General features: G+C 35.2%; 5 long non-coding RNA genes across 14 annotated transcripts; 4 read left to right on the forward strand and 1 right to left on the reverse strand.

The window, feature by feature from the left end:
* The first annotated feature begins 5,893 nt into the window (after window positions 1-5,893).
* LOC114543750 lies at window positions 5,894-9,367 on the forward strand. Of its 4 annotated transcripts, XR_003690188.1 has the most exons (7): window positions 5,894-5,928; window positions 6,013-6,056; window positions 7,751-7,921; window positions 8,081-8,278; window positions 8,429-8,481; window positions 8,847-9,210; window positions 9,294-9,367. It is a non-coding gene; the product is annotated as an uncharacterized LOC114543750 (long non-coding RNA). The 4 variants fall into 4 exon arrangements; XR_003690185.1 differs by having other exon boundaries at window positions 8,847-9,361; XR_003690186.1 differs by lacking the exon at window positions 7,751-7,921 and having other exon boundaries at window positions 8,847-9,361.
* Window positions 9,368-9,898: 531 nt separating this feature from the next.
* Window positions 9,899-10,847, forward strand: LOC114543752. Its single transcript, XR_003690190.1, has 3 exons — window positions 9,899-10,026; window positions 10,359-10,444; window positions 10,828-10,847. It is a non-coding gene; the product is annotated as an uncharacterized LOC114543752 (long non-coding RNA).
* Window positions 10,848-11,135: 288 nt separating this feature from the next.
* On the forward strand, window positions 11,136-16,667 carry LOC114543747. 7 transcript variants are annotated; one of them, XR_003690178.1, is made up of 12 exons: window positions 11,136-11,158; window positions 11,272-11,366; window positions 11,661-11,746; window positions 13,627-13,832; window positions 14,000-14,198; window positions 14,278-14,438; window positions 14,601-14,778; window positions 14,929-14,981; window positions 15,346-15,384; window positions 15,795-15,867; window positions 16,182-16,279; window positions 16,578-16,667. It is a non-coding gene; the product is annotated as an uncharacterized LOC114543747 (long non-coding RNA). The 7 variants fall into 7 exon arrangements; XR_003690179.1 differs by having other exon boundaries at window positions 16,182-16,339; window positions 16,578-16,656; XR_003690184.1 differs by having other exon boundaries at window positions 16,277-16,339; window positions 16,578-16,655.
* A 144-nt stretch (window positions 16,668-16,811) lies between these two features.
* On the forward strand, window positions 16,812-18,379 carry LOC114543751. The gene is made up of 4 exons (XR_003690189.1): window positions 16,812-16,937; window positions 17,052-17,132; window positions 17,246-17,340; window positions 17,634-18,379. It is a non-coding gene; the product is annotated as an uncharacterized LOC114543751 (long non-coding RNA).
* On the reverse strand, window positions 17,141-25,538 carry LOC114543753. The gene is made up of 3 exons (XR_003690191.1): window positions 25,149-25,538; window positions 24,907-24,956; window positions 17,141-17,241 (listed from the first exon to the last, which is right to left on the reverse strand). It is a non-coding gene; the product is annotated as an uncharacterized LOC114543753 (long non-coding RNA).
* Between the last annotated feature and the right edge of the window lie 7 nt (window positions 25,539-25,545).

Below are 25,545 nucleotides of genomic sequence, written 5' to 3' on the forward strand. Positions count from 1 at the left end.
AACGTGCATGACATTTTGTACCAAAACGTGCATGACATTTTGTACCAAAACGTGCATGAAATTTTGTATGAAAACGTGCATGACATTTTGTATTAAGACGTGCATGAAATTTTGTACCAAAACGTGCATGACATTTTGTACCAAAACGTGCCTGACATTTTGTATTAAAACCTGCATGACATTTTGTACCAAAACGTGCATGACATTTTGTATTAAAACGTGCATAACATTTTGTATTAAAACGTTCAGAACATTTTGTATTCAAACGTGCATGACATTTTGTATTAAAACGTGCATGACATTTTGTACGAAAACGTGCATGAGATTTTGTATTAAAACGTGCATGACATTTTGTATTAAAACGTGCATGACATTTTGTATTAAAACCTGCATGACATTTTGTAATAAACCGTGCATGAAATTTTGTATTAAAACGTGCATGAGATTTTGTTTTAAAACGTGCATGACATTTTGTATTAAAACGTGCATGACATTTTGTTTTAAAACCTGCATGACAATTTGTATTAAAATGTGCATGACATTTTGTATTTAAACGTGCATGACATTTTGTATTAAAACGTGCATGACATTTTGCATTAAAACGTGGATGACTTTTTTTTATTAAAACGTGCATGACATTTTATATTTAAACCTGCATGACATTTTGTATTAAAACGTTCCTGACATTTTGTATTAAAACGTGCATGACATTTTGTATTAAAACGTGCATGATATTTTGTATTATAACCTGCATGACATTTTGTATTAAAACGTGCATAACATTTTGTATTAAAACGTGCATAACTTTTTGTATTAAAACGTTCAAAACATTTTGTATTCAAACGTGCATGACATTTTGTATTGAAACGTACATGACATTTTGTATTAAAACGTGCATGACATTTTGTATTAAAACGTGCATGACATTTTGTATTAAAACGTGCATGACATTTTGTATTAAAACGTGCTTGACATTTTGTATTAAAACGTGCATGACATTTTGTACCAAAACGCGCATAACATTTTGTATTAAAACGTGTATGACATTTTTTTTAAACGTGCATGACATTTTGTATTAAAACGTGCATGACATTTTGTATTAAAACGTGCATGACATTTTGTACCAAAACGCGCATAACATTTTGTAATAAAACGTGCATGACATTTTGTACCAAAACGCGCATAACATTTTGTAATAAAACGTGCATGACATTTTGTATTAAAACGTGCATGACATTTTGTATTAAAATGTGCATGACATTTTGTACCAAAACGTGCATAACATTTTGTATTAAAACGTGTATGACATTTTTTTTAAACGTGCATGACATTTTGTATTAAAACGTGCATGACATTTTGTATTAAAACGTGCATGACATTTTGTATTAAAACGTGCATGACATTTTGTACCAAAACGCGCATAACATTTTGTAATAAAACGTGCATGACATTTTGTTTTAAAACGTGCATGACATTTTGTATTAAAACGTGCATGACATTTTGTATTAAAACGTGCAAGACATTTTGTACTAAAACGCGCATAACATTTTGTATTAAAACGTGTATGACATTTTTTTTAAACGTGCATTACATTTTGTATTAAAACGTGCATGACATTTTGTATTAAAACGTGCATGACATTTTGTACCAAAACGCGCATAACATTTTGTAATAAAACGTGCATGATATTTTGTATTAAAACGTGCATGACATTTTGTATTAAAACGTGCATGATATTTTGTATTAAAACGTTCATGACATTTTGTATTCAAACGTGCATGATATTTTGTACTAAAACGTGTATGACATTTTGTATTCGCGTGCGCAATGCGAAGGCCACGAGTGACTGACGTTGGAGTGTTGGAGGTTCGAGTGTTGGAGGTTCGATATACATAAGTGACATTTCTCTCTTGGAAATTATTCATATCATACTTTTGTTTTCAGATGATGACGGATCGTTGCAGGATCAGGAGGATCATTGCAGCATCAGATGTTCAAGAATCGTTGCAGGATCAGATGGTATGGTACGGTATGGTGTGGTGTGTTATGGTATGGTATGGTATGGTATTGCTACCTAAGTGACATTTGTGACTTGAAAATTAATGTCATATAATTTTGATAAAGTATCGTTGTAGGATCAGATGTTGAAGGATCGTCGCAGGATCAGATGAGGAAGGATCGTCTCAGGATCAGATGGTGTGGTATGGTATGGTATGGTATGATACTGGTATCTAAGTGATATTTGTTACTTATAAAATTTATATGATATCTTTGTTCTAAAGTATCGTTGCAGGATCAGATGTTGAAGGATCGTCGCAGGACCAGACGGATCGTCGCAGGATCAGTGATGAATTAGATGTTGGAGGAGCGTCGCAGGATCAGTGATGAATTAGATGTTGGAGGAGCATCGCAGGATCAGTGATGAATTAGATGTTGGAGGAGCATCGCAGGATCAGTGATGAATTAGATGTTGGAGGAGCGTCGCAGGATCAGTGATGAATTAGATGTTGGAGGAGCGTCGCAGGATCAGTGATGAATTAGATGTTGGAGAAGCATCGCAGAATCAGTGATGAATTAGATGTTGGAGGAGCGTCGCAGGATCAGTGATGAATTAGATGTTGGAGGAGCGTCGCAGGATCAAGTGGAAGCTGGTTGAGGTATATACTATAGGTATGCATAATTAGTGCATGTGCATGCTGCATGGCATTGGATCCTCCTTGTGGTCTAACCTAGTACATTCACACATCAAGTGGCATTTCAACCTTTTCGACTATGCATGATAACAGGAAATTTCTCACAGCTCTTATGAGGGCATTTTTCGAGTTTTCTCGATAAAAAAATTCCTAGTTTTGTCACTTGTGTGAATAAGTGTGAAATCCAACGACGTAGCGTCTGCGTATGCATGATGGCTTTAAAGCGTTCAAAAGAAACTAACAAAATGCAATTTGTTAGAGAAAATATCGAATTCGTATTAGCCTAAGTTTAGATTAATACGAAGGTAATCGCAAGTACTTATATGATTATATAAGTTCTCTGTTCAGCCTGTTATAATGCGTTTCGAAGGACCGTCCGTCAGTGGCAACAAAAATTATACCTTAGCATGGAATTTTGAAGTGAAAAAAAATAAGTGCTTTGCTGTTTAGACACTAGTACTCCTCTTTTTCCCTTGTTCGTATTAATTTTTTGGTTTGCAGTTGTAAGCTTTGAAAAATCCGATTAATCCCGAACATGAAGGAAATAAACGTAATCTAATCACTTTCACTAACTTGATGAAATTTGTATAAGAGGAGAAAACATACCTCCCAAATTGCATTGCATGATAACTGGACTTATAGTGGGGGGTATCTCGAGGTAAAATGTTTAAACTGTAGGTTTAATATTGTATAGTACTCTCTTGCATGAAAAACAAACCCTCTAAGAAAAACCTTTGCATTTTGACACACTTACTATGTTGTTTAATTTCTTACACGCCCAACCGTCGAGATGCTGTTGAAGAAGAAGATAACTGTTTGGAGTGGAGCAATGAAGCAAGTGAAATTCGATACATTGTTTACCAAAGGTAATTATACGTTACGAAAATTTAAAGGTACGGGAACATTATTGATTAGCCATATTGAGTAAGTTGCATGTTCAGCCCGATTACGTTTATTTCCTTCATATTCGGTCAACCGTAATCCAGAACGTATAAAATAAAAATAAAAACAGTCATGAGGCATGTCTTAAAAAAGGGGTAGAAGAAAAGTGTTATCGTCTACATCAGTTTGATATGAAAAAGCATGCAAGTCGTGAATACGAAGTATTTTTTTATCATAAAATGAACATTTGAATAATTCGGAAATAATTTTCGTTGCCATTGTCGGACAAAGCGCAGTTGAATGTCTAACAGCATGATGTTTTGCGCGCTCTAAATGTGCGCGCGCTCCGTAGGTTAGACCACCAGAAGAATCGAATTAACGAGGATCAAGAATTGCATGGCAATTCCTGGGACTCGGTTTGAAATTAGCCGAGCTGAAACGATGAATTATAGATAAAAACTGAGTTGCATGTCATTGCGGACGATTTCTAATAAAAATACCAAATTCGGACCGCCGGTCAGGTAACCTGAAATTCCGGTTACCTTTGGAGGGTTTTTCACCGGGCACTCCGGTTTCCCTCCTTTTCGTTTGGCTTTAAAAAAGAGTGTCCAGGCCTGGAGCCAAACCAAAACGTGTTGTTTGATAGTGATAAAAACGCGTTTGTGGCTTCTGGGTTCGATTCCCAGAACACTGTCGTAAAAGAATTTTAAAAAGATGGTTGTGCAATCATTACTTAATTTACGTAAAAAATAGGAAATATCTGGCATTGGGATTAGCACGTAATAGGTCCTCATGGTCAGGGCCGCGGGGATAGAGCACTGTCAAGGGGGAGGGCATCTCCTGTACTCCAAAAACCTGGGAACGAAGGATGGGGGGGCATCTCCTCCCCCAAGAAAATTGTGAAATTTACCAGGCCTCCTGTTTAAAAACCACTGTTTAAAACATTGTCTTTGAGGTAATAAAAGGCAGTTGAACCTACAATCTAGACGAAACTCAGTCTTTGCACTTGCAGTCTCGAAGAAGTTCGGGAAAAGTTGGAAGTCTTGCTTAGGTACATGGTGATATTCCTGCCGATTTTTACTGCTTTATCTTGTATATTTCGGTTGAAAATGTCAAATGCAAGTGAGCGGTTACTTTAATTTAGTGTTTCCGTGCTTATTTGATTTCAGAGCGAACTATGGCGCCGAAAGATGGGGAAGGAAAAACGTAAAGGCTTTCTCGCAGCAAATAATAGATATTATTCTATTAATATTTGTCTATTTTGCATTTGTGACTTGAAAAAACACGTTGTGTGTGTTCGTGGTACTCCTTCTTGGAGAACTGTAAACATTCCTTCAACTACAGATATCTCGTTGTCGGAATGGAACTCTAATATAAGATAAAGTAGTTTTCTCTTTTATATCTAAGTTTATATGCGTTTTTTTCTTTTGTATTGTGCATGCTTTATAAAAGTATATGATATCGAATATACTTTTTTTGATATTAAAACTGGCAAAAAAATAAAAAATTTCAACCGCTCTTCACCGCAATTTCGGCTCTCTTCACCGCAATTTCCACCGCTCTTCACCGCAATTTCCACCGCTCTTCACCGCAATTTCCACCGCTCTTCACCGCAATTTCCACTGCTCTTCACCGCAATTTCCACCATCGCTCTTCACCGCAATTTCCAGTCGCTTCTACGCATGTGCGAGCTTTGTTTACATTTTTCGTTTTGGTGTGAATCCATTTCATTTGCACAACATGAAGTATCCAGAAAACTAAATTAAAATGGCGGACGCATCAAGAGTGAAGAGTGGAGCTTTATAAAACCATTCAACAATTGTCTTTTAAAACAACCAAATAAATATTTTGAAAAACAACTACTGGAAGATATCTCCTGTAAGTTTGTCGATTTTATCTAAGTTTGAGATACTGTGTATAATTATGTTTACAGTGATTGTTGGATGATTATTAAATTTGGATAAAAGATTATACTCAGATAATGATTTTGTTTATAAAATACCTTCGTACTCCGTTCTAATATTGCAGGATTCAGATTTATGAGCAAGACAATCGTGCTTCAATGGTCAAAGTAGCTCTTCTGAGTGTGTTTCATCAGCGACATCAACGCCATGTGGGTCAACATCACTGAATGAAACTGCTTCAATACGAAAGCTTACAAGTGAAGATATAGATAGAAGAGAGGATTTTGATGGCGAGTATGGTTATCGAATGATTGAACTTTCAAACCTAGCAAGTGCATTTCAGTCCTTGCATAATTGGGAATTAGGTGGAGAGTTGAAAGTTACCAATGATGAGTCTCGTAGATATGGAAATAGCAGTCATTGTTGAGTCAGATGTTGCAGAGATTGCTGTGAGTTATGATGGCACATGGGCTAAGCAAGGGTTCACTGCAAACTTTGGAATTGATTTTATTATTTCTGTTGACACTGGTTAGGTTCTTGACTATGGTTTTGGATCCAAATTATCGAAGTTTGACATGTATGTATTTGATATATTATTGATAATTGGTGATAAAGTTGCCAACCTTAGTATAAATTAATATATGCTAATCACTGAGTAGCGTGTACGCGCGCAGAACACGAGTGTTGGGCTACCTATCATATTACATGTTGTTTCACCATTCGTTCTCTCACTTCTCTGAGCAAGAAACAATCCCGAAAATTCAACCACATTCACCACAAAGAACAACCACGCCTCGTGTTTTAATAAGTCACTGTTGGTTTCTTATTCTTGATTTACTCAACTATATGGATCGCTTCTGACGCTTCACCCTCGCAAAATTTTGTAGATGCTTTAATATTTGTGCATGGTGAGACTGAAGTGAAGACTTCTGAAAATCGGACAATTAATTGATAATTGTCATGTAATTTCCTGGTATAACATCTCAACCTAAACATTGTAGTTAGAATATAATAACAATATCAACCTCAAATTCAAGATAATATTTTGTATGCAATCAAGCAAAATTTGGAAATGCTGGTTGTTAATTTCACTGCAATTATTACACAAGATATAATTACAATCCTTTATTATTACCAAATCCTGTTAGAATTGCTATCACATGTGAATGCAATATAATTTTTTTACACAATCATTATTTAATTATTGTTTTCAGCATAAATTATGCCTTAGGAGGCCTTCTCCAGACAATATTTATTGCAAGCTACATGATATTTGCTCCAATATTCGGCTATATTTGTGAAAGATACAGTTGCAAGCTCATTATGATCTATTGCCTCGTTATCTGGTCCTTAACAACATTTTTTAGCACACTACTTAATAAACACCTATGTAAGCTTTTACTGATTTCATAGAGTGAGTTAGAAGTGAGATATGTTAAAAACAGAAGGAAAATGCTGGGTTAATGAATAGTTTGCAGTATATTTTTACCAAACCTAACCAACTGCAGAATTTAGCACTGTAATTAGAACTTCATCATCACAAATTATTTCTTGCAACTCATTATCAAAAAAATTATTATGTTTAAAATCCTCTGGGCTATTTTAATCAGATAATTTAAAATGGACACTCATGAAGCACAATTCCACATGGTATAATAATGGACTGCAGTATAATATGCACCCTTCTGTGGCTTCCTTAATATTTTACTATAGAAATTTTATTTGTGCCATAAAATTGTGGAAAAATTACAGTGCATGTGTAATTCAAATGTTGTTGCCTAAATGATTCGGGAGCATTTTGTTGTTCGTCAATGGCAATTGCTGTGACAATATTTAAGCCTAAATATAATGGGGTGCATTGTACCTTTTCAGCTACCTTTTTTGGCAGCTCATTTTGGATGTCATCAGTGCACAAAGGCACCTGATGCAAACCATGAGCAAAATAATCGAACACCCACTGTGCCATAAAATTCGGTGCAAGACCCCTTGCACAATTCTGCAAGCCATCAGCATTCCAGCTGCCTTAAAATAACACTCTGTGAGTGATATGGTGCTCGGTACAGGAACACCACCTTCAAAAAGTCTGATTTTCATTTGATCCAAGGTTTCTATTATTTCATTTTGGGCAATATTTTAAGGATTAGGCTGCTTTGATGTGTAATATTGAATAATATATATAACGCATGCACTTTAAGGTGAATATCATAGCGAATTGGCAACATATCGACCTAAAAAAACATGTATCCACTGAGGACAATTTCTTCTTTAAAGGGGTCCAATTTTATTAAAATCGGTCAAGTATTCGCACAGGAATCGCAAATTAAAATCAGCAAACTACTTTGAATTATCACCGGAGTTTATCGGCATTATCATACCATGTGATCTTCTACGATTGTCAGCAAAGTTGAAGATTGTTCGAAGGAGTTCGCCGTTGACTAAAAGGTGGGTTCTGGCTTGAGTTCTTTGACTTGCTGTATGCTGCCACGGTGGGGGTTTCTTTCCTCCGCTGGGGTGGTATGCAACGATCATTGCACTCTGCTAGTTCCCACTGAATTACTGAATGTAGCTCAGGGTTTCTTTGCTTTTTTTCGTTGTATATAGGTTTATCTGAACAGCCAGTTGTCAAAAGATGAAGTAGAAATATTTTCTTAAAGCTGTGACAGTTTAATATCAGTTCAACTGATTCAGTTGGGAAACTTGTGGAGGTGAATTTCAAAATCGCGATGCCACAGAGATGATGCCATGTGGACCTTGTGGCTTTCACCTTTGTGGGAAAGCTGGTCGTGCTGTGTGTTCAAAGTTAAGTATTTTGTTTTCCTCTTAATCTTCTAAAGCAAATCGTTTGGTCAGAAATAATGCAGAAAACCATGTACAATATAAAATACTCTTCCTAAAAAGCTAGCTAATTCAGCTTCGATTTTAATACGAATTTTCCCTTTTAAAATCTAGAATGAAGATGAAGCCGATTTCGAGGGAATCTTTCAACGCGCTAGCCAGTAAAGGTATTAAATTCATAACATTTTAGTGATATATGGCATGTTACATTGTACGCCCAGAAAGTAATATGGCTCTTTTTTAAATCCTTCTTTAATTTGCCGTGCTGGATGCTGTATTTCCCTGGATGAAGGGATACTTAAGCTTGAAATCATTTGAACAAAATTAAAAAAGTTATAATCTTCTCTGCCATGTGTTTATTTGTAAGTAATTTATTACCTGGGCAAGTAGCGATTTTAGTTTAAAATGGCAGCATTCTGTCAAAGTGACCTGTAGAACTGACTGCTTTTGCTTTGTAAAACAGCCACACCTTTATTCATTGAAATTCATGTACTTAATCATAGTTTGACCTGTGCTTTGTTTTTTGTTCAAGATTTGTGTTGGATATGTTCCTGTTTCTTCAGGAGCCAAGATAAGATTGTTTCCTTTTTACATGAGAATTATATTGGTTTTATAATGTAGAAAGCTATATTAATTAATTCCCAAGGACATTGTACTAGCTGTTTAGTAACTGGAAACTTTCAGGCTTTAAATTCATGAATTGAAGCCACATATTGAATATTAATACTCAAATAAGTACTACTCATCTTATTACATCTGCTTAATGTTGCTCCAGTATGTGTGATCAATCCAGATGCATTTACCTTATATTTTGGATGTAAGGAAAATTGCTAGCACTTTACTCTTCATGAAATCTGATGGGGAAAAAACCAACCAACAATTACTACATCAAGATAGTTGAGTAACCTTTCCATTTTACAGTCTACATAAAGTTTACTATAATATGGTGACTTATGCTTATTATTTGTAACATTCTCAGGTTACCTAGTGGCCACGTTGCATTTTGAGATATATACTTTGATGATTGGAATTTACCCTCTTCGATAGCCAAGGTAAGATTCTTTCCTTGCACAGGACACTTATGTATCATAGGTTATAATGTAGCCAGAAATTTATATAGGTATATAATAATTTCTCAAGCAAATTGTACAATATGCCTAGCAACTGGGAGCTTGCTACTACCCAGGAAATATATTGCGTTGGTGAAAAAAATACCATATATACTGATGTACGAAGACTTTATATATATATATATACTGATGCACGAAGAGTTATGATATATACTGATGCATGAAGAGTTATATATATATATATATATATATATTATATATATATATATTATATATATATATTATATATATTATAATATATATTATATATATATATATATATATATATATTTGTTACGAGATGCAGGCAGTCCTTATATTGTGGGTTTGGTATGTAATATACAATTTGTTTTACCTAAAGCCATGAATCACAAGAGAAATATTTTCAGCTAGCTAGCAACCCATATCATGTTTACCAGTTCAAAATTTTGCACCTATGCCAAAAAGCCGACAAATGTATTTTTAGGCATTTCTTCATCATTCATGGTAACCAACCGAATACCAGGTTCAAAGAATTCAAACAAGCTGCATTGCTGACCTTTTTGTCTCTGGTAGAAGAACACGAATGTTGGCTTTGTTTTATTTTGAAATCCCTGTTGGCAGGTGAGAAAGATCATTATTCAGTTTTATCTGACTCCAGGATATTTCTGATATGTTACGCTGGTAGGTGATTTTTAAAAAAAGATGTTGTTTACTGCAGGATAAACTGTTTAGAACTGATAGAATTATCCAGTATAAATATACTTAGTTTGTGTAGGTTAGTTTCTGCAGTAAACACTGAATCAATAAGAGATGATCCAGTATTCCTGGGCTTCAAAATATATTGTTCTTTCTTATGTAAGTTAAACATGTATTTCTGAAATTATAAGAATTTAATATTTCGGTAAAGACATTTCTATAATATAATTGTTAGCAGTTGTCTTGTTTCTTTGTAGATATAGACAGAGCCACAGCATCGGCATTACAAATCCTACTATCGCATTTGTTAGGAGATGCTGACAGTCCTAATGTTGTGGGTTTGGTATGTAATATACAGTTTGTTTTACCTAAAGCTATGAATCACAAGAGAAATATTTTCAGCTAGCTACAATCATTTTTAAAAGTAGTTGGGACACCTACTATTTTTAGCTAAAATCTACTATATAGGATGATTTCCATACATACCCCCTCCCTCCCCCCAATCAATGTTGGTTTTCAAATCCAAACACGTTTCGGAACAAAATGTCCGTCTATTTGGGACACAACATTGAAAAGGGGGCGCGAGGGATCTGGGTTTGTCTTATAAATCGTTAATTAATTTGGCTACCTGTCCCAACTCTTTTGAAAATGATTGTAGCAACCCATATAATGTTTACCAGTTCAAAATTTTCACCTATGCTAAAAAGCCAACAAACATATTTTTAGGCATTTCTTCTTCATCATTCATGGTAACCGACTGAATACAAGGCTTAAACAATTCAAACAAGCTGCATTGCTGACCTTTTTGTCCCTGGGAGAAGAACACAAAGTTGGCTTTGTTTTCTTTTGAAATCCCTGTTGGCAGGTGAGAAAGATCATTATTATAAGTTTTGTCTGTCTCCAGGATATTTTTGAAAGTATTACTATTATCAAGACTAGCTTATTTCATTGTCTTAACTTTATAATGAAAACTTTTTAGTGGTCTCTCGGGATGTTGTTGGTTCAAAAGTATCTTCTGCATTTAGTGGTGACTTTTTTATAATAGAGAAAACACAGGGTATGTAAACATGTGAAATTAACATGTTATTACTAGATGTGTTTCTGGTAACTCCAATATTGGGTGTGCTTCTTATCATCTTGTGCTTTATATCTGTTGTTGAACCTGTCTAGGGGCAAATTGAAAAGAGTCAGGGTGATATCGTTACAGACAAGGATGTTATCATTTGTCGTTCATGGTTGAATGATGTGAAACATATGTTACGCTGGTAGGTGATTTTTAACAACCGATGTTGCTTACTGCAGGATGAACTGTTTTAGAACTGATAGAATTATCCAGTGTAAATATAGTTAGTTTGTGTAGGTTTCCTGATGTAGTAATGCAGAATCAATAAGAGATGATCCAGTATGCCATTCTTGGTTATGCCATTGATCCTGGCTTCAAAATATATTGTTCTTTCTTACGTTAGTTAAACATGTATTTCGGAAATTATATAAATTTAATATTTCTGTAAAGACATTTCTATAATATAAGTGTTAGCAGTTGTCGTGTTTCTTTATAGATACAGACAGAGCCGCAGCATCGGCATTGCAAATCTTGCTATCACATTTGCTAGGAGATGCTGGCAGTCCTTATATTGTGGGTTTGGTATGTAATATATAATTTGTTTTACTTTAAGCTATGAATTACAGACACGCCCACTTAATCTAATTATGACGTCACTTCTAGTCAGCGAGGCTTATTTTGCTACTTCCTTACGCTTTGACTTTCAACTTTCGATACTTTAAGGGCGTGGTCAAACACGCCCACTTAATCTAATTATGATGTCACTTCTGGTTCGCAAGGCTTATTTAGCTACTTCGTTACGCTTTGACTTTCCACTTCTGATTTTTTGTGGGCGCGGTCAAACACGCCCACTTAATCTAATTATGACGTCACTTCCGGTCAGCAAGGCTTATTTTGCTACTTCCTGATGCTTTATCTTTCCACTTCCGATTTTTTGTGGGCGTGGTCAGACACACCCACTTAATCTAATTATGACGTCACTTCCGGTCAGCGAGGCTTATTTTTCTACTTCCTTACACTTTGACTTTTTATTTGGGGGTTATTTGGGGTTTTTTAGGGGTTATTTTGGGTAATTTGGGGTTATTTGGGGGTTATTTTAAGGGTATTTTGCATTATTAACGGTTATATAGGGTTATTTGTGGTTACGTAGGGCTATTTAGGGTTATTTGGGGGGTATTTGGGGTTATTTAAGTTATTTGGAGATATTTTAGGGGTTATTTGGGATTATTTGGGGGTTATTTTAGGTTATTTTGGGGGTTACTTGGGGTTATTTGAGGGGTTATTTTGCAATTATTTTGCATTATTTACGGTTATTTGGGGTTATTTGAGGTCACTCAGGGCTATCTAGGGTTTCTTGGGGGGTTTTGGGGGTTATGTTAGGGTAGTTGGGGTTATTTGGGGTTATTTAGGTGTTATTTAGGAAGTTTGGGGTTATTTAGGGGTGTCTTGGGGGTTATTTAGGGTGCTTTGGGGTTTTTTATGGTTTCATAGGGTTACATACGATTACTTAGGCTTATTTGGGGTTATTTGGCGGTTATTTAAGGTTATTTGGGGGTTATTTGGGGGTTATTTATATTTATTTTAAGGGTTTTTTAGAGTTATTTGGGGGTTATTTGGGGTTTTTTGGGGTTTTTTGGGGGCTATTTGGGGTTGTTTAAGGGTTATTTAGGGGTTTTTTGGGGTTACTTGGGGGTTATTTTTCGGTTATTTAGCATTATTTACGGTTATTTAGGGTTATTTAGGGGTTTTTTTAGGGTCTTTTTGGGGTTATTTGGGGATTATTTGGTGTAATTTGGGGTTAATTAAGGGTAATTTGGGGGGTTATTTAGGAGTTATTTTGGGGTTATTTAGGGTTATTTGGGGGTTACTTAAGGGTTACTTGGGGATTACTTGGGTGTAATTTGGGGTTATTTGGGTTATTTGGGGGTAATTTGGGGTTATCTAGGGGTGTTTTGGGGGTAATTTGGGGGTTTTTGGGGGCGTTTTTTTAGCATTTTTTAAGATTATTTAGGGTTTTTTGGGGTTATTTAGGGTTCGTTTGTGGTTATTTTGGGGATTATTTAGGGTTATTTTAGGGATTATTTAGGGTTACCTGGGGGTTATTTGGGGGTTATTTTGGGTTATTTGGGGGTTTTTGGGGGATTTTTGGGGGATTTTTGGGGGATTTTTGGGGGATTTTTGGGGGATTTTTGGGGTTATTTAGGGATTATTTGAGATTATTTGGGGTTATTTGGGGATTATTTGGGGTTATTTGGGGTTATTTGGGGTTATTTGGGGGTTATTTTGCGGTTATTTTGCATTATTTACGGTTATTTAGGGTTATTTGAGGTTACTTAGTGTTATATAGGGTTATTTTGGGTAACTTGGGGTTATTTTAGTGTTATTCGGGTTTTTTTGGGGTTATTCATGGTTATTTGGGGGGTTATTTTGCGGTTATTTAGCATTATTTACTGGTATTGTAGACTCAGTACAGAAATCGTGTGACTCAATCAATGGCTGCAGTTGCGTGTGTCAAGGAAGGGCTGAGATTCTGGTATGAAGACCAACTGGAAATACTTCGTGGATTTTGAGATTACAAAATCGGCTAAACTCGATGAAACACAAACTTCACGACCAGCTGTTGGAGAGACAGAGATGTAAGAAAGTTTAATTCCAAAACAATTCTTTGGTAAGCTCATTTATTTGTGAACTTAATATTGTTTTTTAAAAGTTCTCGGTCAAATTGTGCTCTGAATGATTTCTCCCACAACTTGTTAACGAACTGTCAAACCTTATCAATGTTTCGGTTGGGCATTTCCGTTGGCGGAATGTTGAATTGATATTGTTGTATCTCAGATGATTTATCGGCCGAACTCATTAAAGAAGGAGCCAGACAACACCTTGAAACTACAACAGAACTTCTTAGCAAGAGCGCAGACAGCGATAAATTGATTGTAGATCTTGTCAAAGATCGTCTTGCATCTCGTAGAGAGGATGAGGAAACTAATATTGAAGATACCCGGAATAATGTTGAAATGAAAATCGAACTCAAGGAGTAAGATTTGTGATGTTAAAAAAGATCGGCCATTGTTCGCGCATTTACGAAATGAACAAATTATCTGCTTATATTTTAGACAATGCAGAACAAAAGGTGCTGCTCACATAACAGGGCGGATCTTCACCCTCGTCAATTTTATTACAAGATTCCGGTCAAAAGTTGAATCTTGGTTCGTCGTTTGTTCAACGAACTCGATATTCGAGTCGTAGTCTGAGAGATGGACCAAGCACTTTTATAGTAAGAATTTCTTTTCAAACTCGCTTTGTGTGAAATTTATTTCGTGGAAGCCCTTTGATTATCCATCCCCTATATTGCTTCTAACATGACTGGCAGGGAAAGCAGAAAAGAAAGATATCTCTGATTTAGACTAGCTTTGTTATTTTACAATTGTTTCTTTAGCTTCTTGATGTCGTACCAGATTCCAAAGACAGTGTTTTATACAAGGAAGAAACTGAAGGCAAGCGAAATTACCCTTTCAATATGGTGAAATTCAAAATGGCGGTGCAACAGAGATGACGCCATGTGGATCTCGTAGTTTTCACCTTTGTGAGCAAGCTGGTCGTGCTGTGTGTTCAAAGTTAAGTATTTTGTTTTCCTCTTAATCTTCTAAAGCTAATGGTTTGGTCAGAAATAATGCAAAAAACCATGTACAATATGAAATACTCTTCCTAAAAAGCTAGCTAATTCAGCTCCAATTTTAATACGAATTTTCCCTTTAAATATCTAGCATGAAGATGAAGCCGATTTCGAGGGAATCTTTCAACGTGCTAGCCAGTAAAGGTATTAAGCTCATAACATTTTAGTGATATATGGCATGTTACATTGTACGCCCAGAAAGTAATATGGCTCGGCTTTTAATCCTTCTTTAATTTGCCGTGCTGGATGCTGTATTTCCCTGGATGAAGGGATACTTAAGCTAGAAATCATTTGAACCAAATTAAAAAGGTTATAATCTTCTCTGCCATGTGTTTATTTGTAGGTAATTTATTACCTGGGCCAGTAGCAATTTTAGTTTAAAATAACAGCATTCTGTCAATGTGACATGTAAAACTGACTGCTTTTGCTTTGTAAAACAGCCACACCTTTATTCGTTGAAATTCTTGTACTTAATCATAGTTTGACCAGCACTTTTTTTTTGTTCAAGATTTGTGTTGGATATGTTCCTGTTTCTTCAGAAGCCAAGGTAAGATTGTTTCCTTTTCACATGAGACTTATATTGGTTCTATAATGTAGAAAGTTATATTAATTATTAATTAATTCCCAAGGAAATTGTACTAGCTGTTTAGTAACTGGAAACTTTCAGGCTTTAAATTCATGAATTGAAGCCACATATTGAATATTGATACTGAATTATGTACTATTCATCTTATTATATCTGCTTAATGTTGCTCCAGTATGTGTGATCAAACCAGATGCATTTACCTTATATTTTGGATGTAAGGAAAGTTGCTAGCACTTTACTCTTCATGAAATCTGATGGGGGAAAAACCAACCAACAATTACTATATCAAGATAGTAACCATTCCATTTTACAGTCTACATAGAGTTAACTATAATATGGTGACTTATGCTTATTATTTGTAACATTCTCAGGCTTCCTAGTGGCCACGTTGCATTTTGAGGTATATACTTTGATGATTGGAATTTACCCTCTTCGATAGCCAAGGTAAGATTCTTTCCTTGCACAGGACACTTATGTATCATACGTTATATAATGTAGCCAGAAATTTATATAGGTATATTAATTTCTCAAGCAAATTGTACTAAATGTTTAGCTACTGGGAGCTTGCTACTACCCAGGAAATATATTGCCTTGGTGAAACAAATACCATATATACTGATGTACGAAGAGTTTATATATACTGATGCACAAAGAGTTATTATATACTGATGCACGAAGAGTATGAAGAGTTATTAAATATAGCTAGCAACCCATATCATGTTTACCAGTTCAAAATTTTGCACCCAACCTAATACCAGGTTCAAATAACTCAAACAAGCTGCATTGCTGACCTTTTTGTCTCTGGTAGAAGAACACGAATGTTGGCTTTTTTTTATTTTGAAATCCCCGTTAGCAGGTGAGAAAGATCATTGTTAAGTTTTATCTGACTCCAGGATGTATTTGATATGTTATGCTGGTAGGTGATTTTAACTGATAGAATTATGCAGTATAAATATAGTTAGTTTGTGTAGGTTTCTTGCTGTAGTAAACACTGAATCAATAGGAGATGATCCAGTATGCCATTCCTGGCTTCAAAATATATTGTTCTTTCTTATTTTAAGTTAAATATGTATTTCTGAAATTATATAAATTTATTATTTCGGTAAAGACATTTCTATAATATAATTGTTAGCAGTTGTCTTGTTTCATTGTAGATATAGACACAGCCACAGCATCGGCATTGCAAATCCTACTATCACATTTGTTAGGAGATGCTGGCAGTCCTAATATTGTGGGTTTGGTATGTAATATACAGTTTGTTTTACCCAAAGCTATAAATCACAGGAGAAATATTTTCAGCTAGCTAGCAGCCCATATAATGTTTACCAGTTCAAAATTTTCACTTATGCCAAAGAACCAACAAACGTATTTTTAGGCATTTCTTCTTCATCATTCATGGTAACCGACTGAATACAAATTTAAACAATTCAAACAAACTGCATTGCTGACTTTTTTGTCCCTGGAAGAAGAACACAAATGTTGGCTTTGTTTTCTTTTGAAATCCCTGTTAGCAGGTGAGAAAGATCATTATTATACATTTTATTTGTCTCCAGGATATTTTTGAAAGTATTACCATTATCAAGACTAGATTATTTCATTGTCCTAACTATATAGTGAAAACTTTTTAGTGGTCTCTCAAGATGTTGTTGGTTCAAAAGTATCTTCTGCATTTAGTGGTGAAAATTATTTTATAATAGAGAAAACACAGGGTATGTAAACATGTGAAATAAACATGTTATTACTTGATGTGTTTCAGGTAACTCCAATCTTGGGTGTGCTTCTTATCATCTTGTGCTTTATATCTGTTGTTGAACCTGTCTAGGGGCAAATTGAAAAGACTCAGGGTGATATCGTTGCAGACAAGGATGTTATTATTCGTCGTTCATGGTTGAATGATGTGAAACATATGTTACGCTGGTATGTGATTTTTAACAACAGATGTTGCCTACTGCAGGATGAACTGTTTAGAGCTGATAGAATTATCCAGTGTAAATATAGTTAGTTTGTGTAGGTTTCCTGCTGTAGTAACGCTGAATCAATAAGAGATGATCCAGTATGCCAATCTTGGTTATGCCATTGATCCTGGCTTCAAAATATATTGTTCTTTCTTATGTTACTTAAACATGTTTTTCTGAAATTATATAAATTTAATAATTCCGTAAAGACATTTCTATAATATAAGTGTTAGCAGTTGTCTTGTTTCTTTGTAGATACAGACAGAGCCACAGCATGGGCTTGCAAATCTTGCTATCATATTTGTTAGGAGATGCTGGCAGCCTTATATTGTGGGTTTAATATGTAATATATAATTTGTTGTGCCTAATAAAGCTATGAATCACAGACACGCCCGCTTAATCTAATTATGATGTCACTTTTGGTGGGCGGGGCTTTTTTTGCTACTTCCTTACGCTTTGATTTTCAACTTCCGATTTTTTGTGGGCGTAGTCAGACACGCCAATCTAATTATAACGTCTTCTCCGGTGGGCGGGGCTTATTTCCCTACTACCTTACACTTTGACTTTCAACTTCCGATTTTTTGTGGACGTGGTCAAACATGGCAATTCAATCTAATTATGATGTCACTTCCGGTGGGCGGGCTTATTTCACTACTTTCTTACGCTTTGACTTTCAACTTCCGATTTTTTGTAGGCGTGCTCAGACACGCCTACTTAATTTAATTTTGACATCACTTTTGGTAGGCGTGGCTTATTTCTCTACTTCCTTACGCTTTGACTTTCAACTTCCGATTTTTTGTGGCCATGGTCACACATGCCCACTTAAATCTAATTATGACGTCACTTCCACTGGGCGGCGGTTTTCTCGCTACTTCCTTACGCTTTGACTTTCAAGTTCCGATTTTTTGTGGAAGTGGTCAGACACGCCCACTTCAGCACGCCCATTTTTAGAATCACTTTTTTTCTCCAGATTCAAATTGGGATTCCCTTTTTTCTCAAGATTCATTTTCAGTTTCACTTTTTTCTCCAGATTTATTTTCGGATTTGACTTTTTTCTTGAGATTCATTTTTGCTGTCAGATTCGGATTCAATTTTTATCTCCAATTCAGATTCGGATTCACATTTTGTCAAGACTCATTTTTGGTTTCACTTTTTTCTGCAAATTCATTTTCCACTTCTGCGAAATAATTGTGAAATCACAATCAAAATTGTCAACTCACAATCAAAATTTTCAACTCACAATCAAAATTGTCAACTAATAATCGAAATTGTCAACTCACAATCAAAATTGGTTTCACTTTTTTCTCCAGGTTCATTTTACCCATCTCTTTTTTCTCCAGATTGATTTTGGATTCAGTTTTTTTCCTCCACATTCAGATTCTGATTAACTTTTTTCTCGAAATTCATTCCCGGATGGATTCACTTTTTTCTCGAGATTCATTTTTGGAATTCATATTTTTCTTTAGATTCAAATTGGGATTCACTTTTTTCTCGAAATTAAATTTTGGTTTCACTTTTTTCTGCAGATTCATTTTCGGATTCGACTTTTTTCTCTAGATTCATTTTCGCTTTCAGGTTCGGATTCAATTTTTTCTCCAATTCAGATTCGGATTCAATTTTGTCAAGACTCATTTTCGGTTTCACTTTTTTCTCCAAATTCATTTTCCGCTTCTGCGAAAAATTGTCAACTCACAATCAAAATTGTCAATTCACAATCAAAATTGTCAACTCACAATCAAAATTGTCAACTCACAATCAAAATTGTCAACTAGCAATCGAAATTGTCAACTCACAATCAAAATTGGTTTAACTTTTTCTCCAGGTTCATTTTACCCATCTCTTTTTTCTGCAGATTGATTTTGGATTCAGTTTTTTCTCAACATTCGGATTCGGATTCACTTTTTTCTTGAGATTCATTCTCGGATGGATTAACTTTTTTCTCAGATTCATTTTTGGTTTCAGTTTTTTTCTCCAGATTCAAATTAAGATTCACTTTTTTCTCGACATTCATTTTCGGTTTCACTTTTTTTTGCAATTTCATTTTTGGATTCGTCTTTTTTCTCTAGATTCATTTTCGCTTTCAGATTCGGATTCAATTTTTTCTCCAATTCAGATTCGGATTCACATTTTGTCAAGATTCATTTTCGGTTTCACTTTTTTCTCCAAAATCATTTTCCACTTCTGCGAAAAATTGTCAACTCACAATCGATTGGTTTCACTTTTTTCTCCACGTTCATTTTACCCATCTCTTTTTTCTTCAGATTGATTTTGGATTCAGTTTTTTCTCCAGATAAAGATTCGGATTCACTTTTTTCTCGAGATTCATTTTTAGATTCAGTTTTTTCCTCCAGATTCAAATTGGGATTCACTTTTTTCTCGAGATTCATTTTCGGATTCACTTTTTTCTTAAGATTCATTTTCGGATTCACTTTTTTCTTAAGATTCATTTTCGGATTCACTTTTTTTCTCGAGATTCATTTTCGGATTCACTTTTTCTTAAGATTCATTTTCGGAATCACTTTTTTTTCGAGATTCATTTCCGGATTCACTTTTTTCTTCAGATTCATTTTCGGAATAACTTTTTTTTTCATATTCATTATCGGATTCACTTTTTCTCGAGATTCATTTTCGGATTCACTTTTTTCTGTGATTCATTTTCGGAATAACTTTTTTCTCGAGATTCATTTTCATTTTCACTTTTTTCTCGAGATTCATTTTCGGATTCACTTTTTTCTCGAGATTCATTTTTCTATTCTTTTTTTTCTAAATTCATTTTTGGATTCACTTTTTTCATGAGGTTCATTTTCGGATTCACTTTTTTCATTGTATTCACTTTTTTTTTAAATTCATTTTCGGATTCACTTTTTTCATGAGGTTCATTTTCGGATTCACTTTTTTCTCGAGATTCATTTTCGGATTCACTTTTTTCTCGAGATTCATTTTCGAAATCACTTTTTCCTTGAGATTCATTTTCGGAATCACTTTCTTTCTCGAGATTCATTTTTGGAATCAATTTTTTCTCGAGAGTCATTTTCGGAATCACTTTTTTCTTAAGATTCATTTTTTGATTTACTTTTTTTCTCGAGATTCATTTTCGGATTCACTTTTTTTCTCGAGATTCATTATCGGATTCACTTTTTTCTCGAGATTCATTTTCGGATTCACTTTTTTCTCGAGATTCATTTACGGATTCACTTTTTTCTTGAGATTCATTTAAGGATTCACTTTTTTTCTCGAGATTGATTTTTTGATTCAATTTTTTTTCAGATTCATTTTCAGATTCACTTTTTTCTAGAGATTCATTTTCGCATTCACTTTTTTCTCAAGATTCATTTTTGGATTCACTTCTTTCTCAAGATTCATAGAAATAAAGAAAGTTAAAAAATGTTAATATATAAAGTTTAAGATTTTTTTTTGATGAAGAATTAATTTGTCTTGGGTTACCTGTTTCGAAGCAGACACAGGTAGCCCAAGATAGACACAGGTAGCCCAAGACAAAAGACATTTTTTTAAAAAAAAATCTCAGAGAATTAAAGAAAGCTAAAAAATGTTAAGATATAAAGTTTAAGATTTTTTTTTGATGAAGAGTTAATTTGTCTTGGGTTACCTGTTTCGAAGCAGACACAGGTAGCCCAAGATAGACACAGGCAGCCCAAGACAAAAGACATTTTTTTCAAAAAAAATCTCAGAGAATTAAAGAAAGCTAAAAAATGTTAAGATATAAAGTTTAAGATTTTTTTTTGATGAAGAGTTAATTTGTCTTGGGCTATCTGTTTCGAGGCAGACACAGGTAGCCCAAGATAGACACAGGTTGCCCAAGACAAAATTCTTTGTTGGTAAAAAAATCCAGATTAATTAAAGAAAATGTAAATGCTTAGAGCTTGATAAAATCACTAGGATTAGGATTTGGTGTAGAAATTTGTGTGAAAATGTGTGTGAAAATAGATTTAAAAATGGTGTAAAAATAATGTCAAAAAATAGTGTAAGTATGGTGTAAAATTGGTGTAAAAAAGTGTGTAAAAAGTGTGTAAAAAGTGTGTAAAAAGTGTGTAAAAAGTGTGTAAAAAGTGTGTAAAAGTGTTTAAAAAGGTGTGTAAAATTGGTGTAAAAAAGTGTGTAAAATTGTGTAAAAATGGTGTAAAAATAATGTGTAAAAATAATGTGTAAAAAAGTGTTAAAAATGGTGTAAAAATGGTGTAAAAATGGTGTAAAAAGGGTGTAAAGATGCAGTAAAAATGGTGTAAAAGTGGTGTAAAAATGGTGTTAAAATGGTGTAAAAAAGTGCGTAAAAAGTGTGTAAAAATGGTGTAAAAAAAGGCGTAAAAAGTGTGTAAAAAGCGTGTAAAAAAGTGTGTAAAAAGTGTGTAAAAAGTGTTTAAAATTGTTGCAAAATTGTTGCAAAATTGGTGTAAAAAAGGTGTAAAAAAGGTGTAAAAAAGGTGTAAAAAAGGTGTAAAAAAGGTGTAAGAAAGGTGTAAAAAAGTGTATAAAAAGAGTGTAAAAAAGTGTGTAAAAAGTGTGTAAAAATAATGTGAAAATAATGTAAATATGGTGTCAAATGTGTGTAAAATTGGTGTAAGAATGGTGTAAAAAAGTGTGTAAAAAAAGTGGAAAAACAATTTAAAAACGGTTAAAAATGGTGCAAAAGTGGTGTAAAATTGTGTAAAGATGGCGTTAAAATAGTGTAAAAATAATGTACAAATGGTGTAAAAATGTTGTAAAAATGGTGTTAAAAATGTGCAAAAAGTGTTTAAACAGTGTGTAAAAAGTGTGTAAAAAAGCGTGTAAAAAGTGTGTAAAAAGTGTGTAAAAAGTGTGTAAAAATGGTGTGAAAAGTGTGTGAAAATGGTGTTAAAAAGTGTAAAAATGGTGTAAAAAGTTGGAAAAAGTGTGTAAAAAAGTGTGTAAAAAAGTGTGTAAAAAAGTGTGGGGGGGAGGTGCAAAAAGTAGTTAAAAAGTTGTTAAAAAGTATTTAAAAAGTTAAAAAAAAAGTTGGAAAAAAATTTAGAGAAAGATGTGGAAAATGTTAGGAAAAAGTTGGGAAAAAGATGGGGAAAAATATGGGTAAAACATGGAAAAAAGGCTGGGAAAACGTTGGGAAAGAGTTAAAAAAAATGTTGTTAAAAAGTTGTAAAAAAGTTGGGAAAAAATTTGGAGAAAGATGTGGATAATGTTGGGAAAAAGGTAAGAAAAGCTGGGAAAAAGTTGGGAAAAAGTTGGGAAAAAGTTGGGAAAAAGTTGGGAAAAAGTTGGGAAAAAGTTGGAAAAAAAGTTAGAAAAAAAGTTGGGAAAAAGTTGGGAAAAAGTTGGGAAAAAAGTTGGGAAAAAGTTGGGAAAAAGTTGGAAAAAAAGTTGTTAAAAAGTTGGAAAAGAGTTGGGAAAAAGGTTGCAGAAATAATTAGAAAATGTTGGGAAAAAGCTAAGAAAAAGTTGGAGAAAAAGATGCGGAAAATGTTGGGAAAGAGATAGGGAGAAAATTGGGAGAAAGTTGGGAGAAAGTTATGGAAAAATTTGGGAGAAGGTTGAGAAAAATTTAGGGAAATGTTGGGAAAATGATGGGAAAGAAGTTATGGAAAGGTTGGAAGAAAGTTGGAAGGAAGTTGGGAAATGGTGTGGAAAAATGTTGGGAAAATTGTGAGAGAAAATTTGGAGAAATGTGAGAAAGGGTTGGGATATGTCGAGAGAAGTTGTGAAAAAATTGAGAAGGAATGGAAGGGGGGGGAGGAGAAGAAGAAAGAAAGGAGAGAGAAGAAAGGGGAGGGGGAAGGAGGGGGAAGGAGGGAGCAGGAAGAGAAGGCAGAGGAGGAGAAAGAAGGGAGGAAAGGAGAGGAGAGGAGAGGGAGAGGGAAAGAAGAAAAGGGAGGGGAAGGAGGAGGGAGGGAGAAGGAGGAAAAGGAGAAGGGGGAGAGGGAAGGAGAGGTGAGAAGGGAGAGAGGGAGGAAAGGAGGGGAAAGGAGGGAAAGGGGAGAGAAAGGGAAGAAGAGAGAGGGGGGAGAAGAGAAGGGAAGGAAAAATGAGAGGGGAGAGAAAAGAGAAGGAAGGGAAAAAAGAGGAAGGAGGAAAAAAAAAGGGGAGGGAGAAGAGGGAGAGGAGAGAGAAGGGGGAAAAAGGGGGAAAAGGGGGAAAGGGGGAGAGAGAGAGGAGGGAAGGAGAAAGAGAGGGGAAAGGCAAGGGGAGAGGAAAAGAAAAAAAAGGGAAAGAAAAGAGAAGAGAGAAAAGGAAAGGGAAGAGGAAGAGGGGGGGAAAAAAGAGGGAAGGGGAAGGAGAAAAAAAGGGAGAAGGAAAAAAAAAGGAGAAAGAAAAAGAGAAGAGAAAGAAAAGGGGGGAAGGAAAGAAGGAGAAGAGAGGAGAAAAAGAAGAAAGAGAAAAAAAAGGGGGGAAGAGGGGGAGAAAGGGGGAAGGAGGGGAAGGAGAGAGAAAGAGGAGAGAAGGGGAAAGGAAAGAGGGAGAGGGGAAAGAGAGGAAAGGGAGAAGGGGAGAGGAAAGAGAAGAAAAGGGAGGGGAAAGAGGAAAGAGGAGGGAGAGGGGGAAGAAAAAGAAGAGGGAGAGGGGGAAAGAAAAAGGAGAGGGAAAGGGGGAAGAAGAGGAGAGAGAGAAGGGGAAAGGAAAGGAGAAGGGAAAGGAAAAGAAAAGAAAAGGGAGGGAAAAAAGGAGAGAAGGGAAAGAGGAAAAGGAGAGGAAGGGGAAGGGGAAGGGAAGAGAAGAGGGAAAGGGGAAGGGGGAAAAAAAGAAGGGGAAAAAAGGGAAGGGAAAGGACAAAAGGAGAGGGGAAGGAAAAGGAGGGAAGGGGAGAAGGGGAGGGTTAGGGTTAGGGTTAGGGTTTAGAGTTTTAGAGGCTTTTCGGGTGAAGGAAATATCACAAAACTAAGCAAGGAATGTTGAAACGGAGTTACACTAATCACGAAGTAAACTCACGAAATCATACTCCATGCTTGCGTGACCATTTCATTCTTGAACAATATATAGATAGATGGTATTATCATTACTGCAAGACCTATGGGTGCAAACTGACTTGTCCGTAGCACCGCACGTCAGCCTTGGCAGCGAGATAAAGACCAAATAATTAGCCGAACATATAATCAAAATTCGAACACAAAAGTAACTTATATATTACACTAAACTTAAAAGATTTTAAAAACCATCAACGGATTTGATGTATCTTAAGAAAGCTCGCTTCATCGATGTATATAGGCTCGCTTTTTGCTTAAATCTACCCATACTAAATTGAAACTTCAGTTGTATACCACGCTCGTTTCTAAACCAAACGATAGCTCCCCTGTTAATTATAGAATTATAAATCCAAACGCAACGCAACGCAAAACCAAACACGATTTATAAAGTCCCGAGAATGCGATACAGAAAGAATTATGCATGAAAGTCACGTTGTAGATTTGTAGTATTTTAAGAAACCTCGCTTCATATCAAACAGAAACGGAAATCGAAACACAACGCAACGCAAAACACAACGCAACGCAAAACCAAACGCAATGTATAATTAAATGCAATACAGAAAAAAATTAATGATTACCTGATCGGGACCGAATGCATGGAATAACGTTCAATCCGGTGGTGTCCGCACTGGGAAAAGGTAAAATCGCACGTTAGAAACATACAGTTGTGAAACCTTGCTACTGTTAATAACACCTAATCCCAAAAAATTTGTTTTAAACTTCATTAATCTTACAATTGGCACTAGGTATGCCAGGGCGATCCAGGATGGATCGATCATCATCAATGCCGAATGGAATACGTAAAAATTATCATCATTACCTGAGGGATTCGATAATGTTTGCCGGGTCCGTAGGCTGCCACTCGAGCCAATATTGTTTTAACTGAATAAGCTGAAAAAACAAGGGCGATGTTTGTTAGTTCGGAAAGACCTTTGAAATTTGATATGCTGGCGTTACAGGACACCACAGAGACTGGTGTTTAAGAAGTTTCAACCCAGAATTGTGCATTTCTGTACCGCAATCAAAGAGAAACCTTTTGAATATCTTAAAAACGTTCAATTTCTCTTCTGAATACGCATTCTGCAACCTTTTGACAGCTCATACACATATGACCGCTATGAAATGGCTATTTTGACGCTTAAAGTATACAAAATGTTATTAATTCAGACGATTCGTTTTTACCGTGTGCAAGCTTCAAATCTTTTGTGCAAGGCATA

This window comes from Dendronephthya gigantea, unplaced genomic scaffold (assembly GCF_004324835.1).
Source record: "Dendronephthya gigantea isolate DGI-Jeju-01 unplaced genomic scaffold, DenGig_1.0 000538F, whole genome shotgun sequence".
In the NCBI taxonomy this organism is placed as follows: domain Eukaryota; kingdom Metazoa; phylum Cnidaria; class Anthozoa; order Malacalcyonacea; family Nephtheidae; genus Dendronephthya; species Dendronephthya gigantea.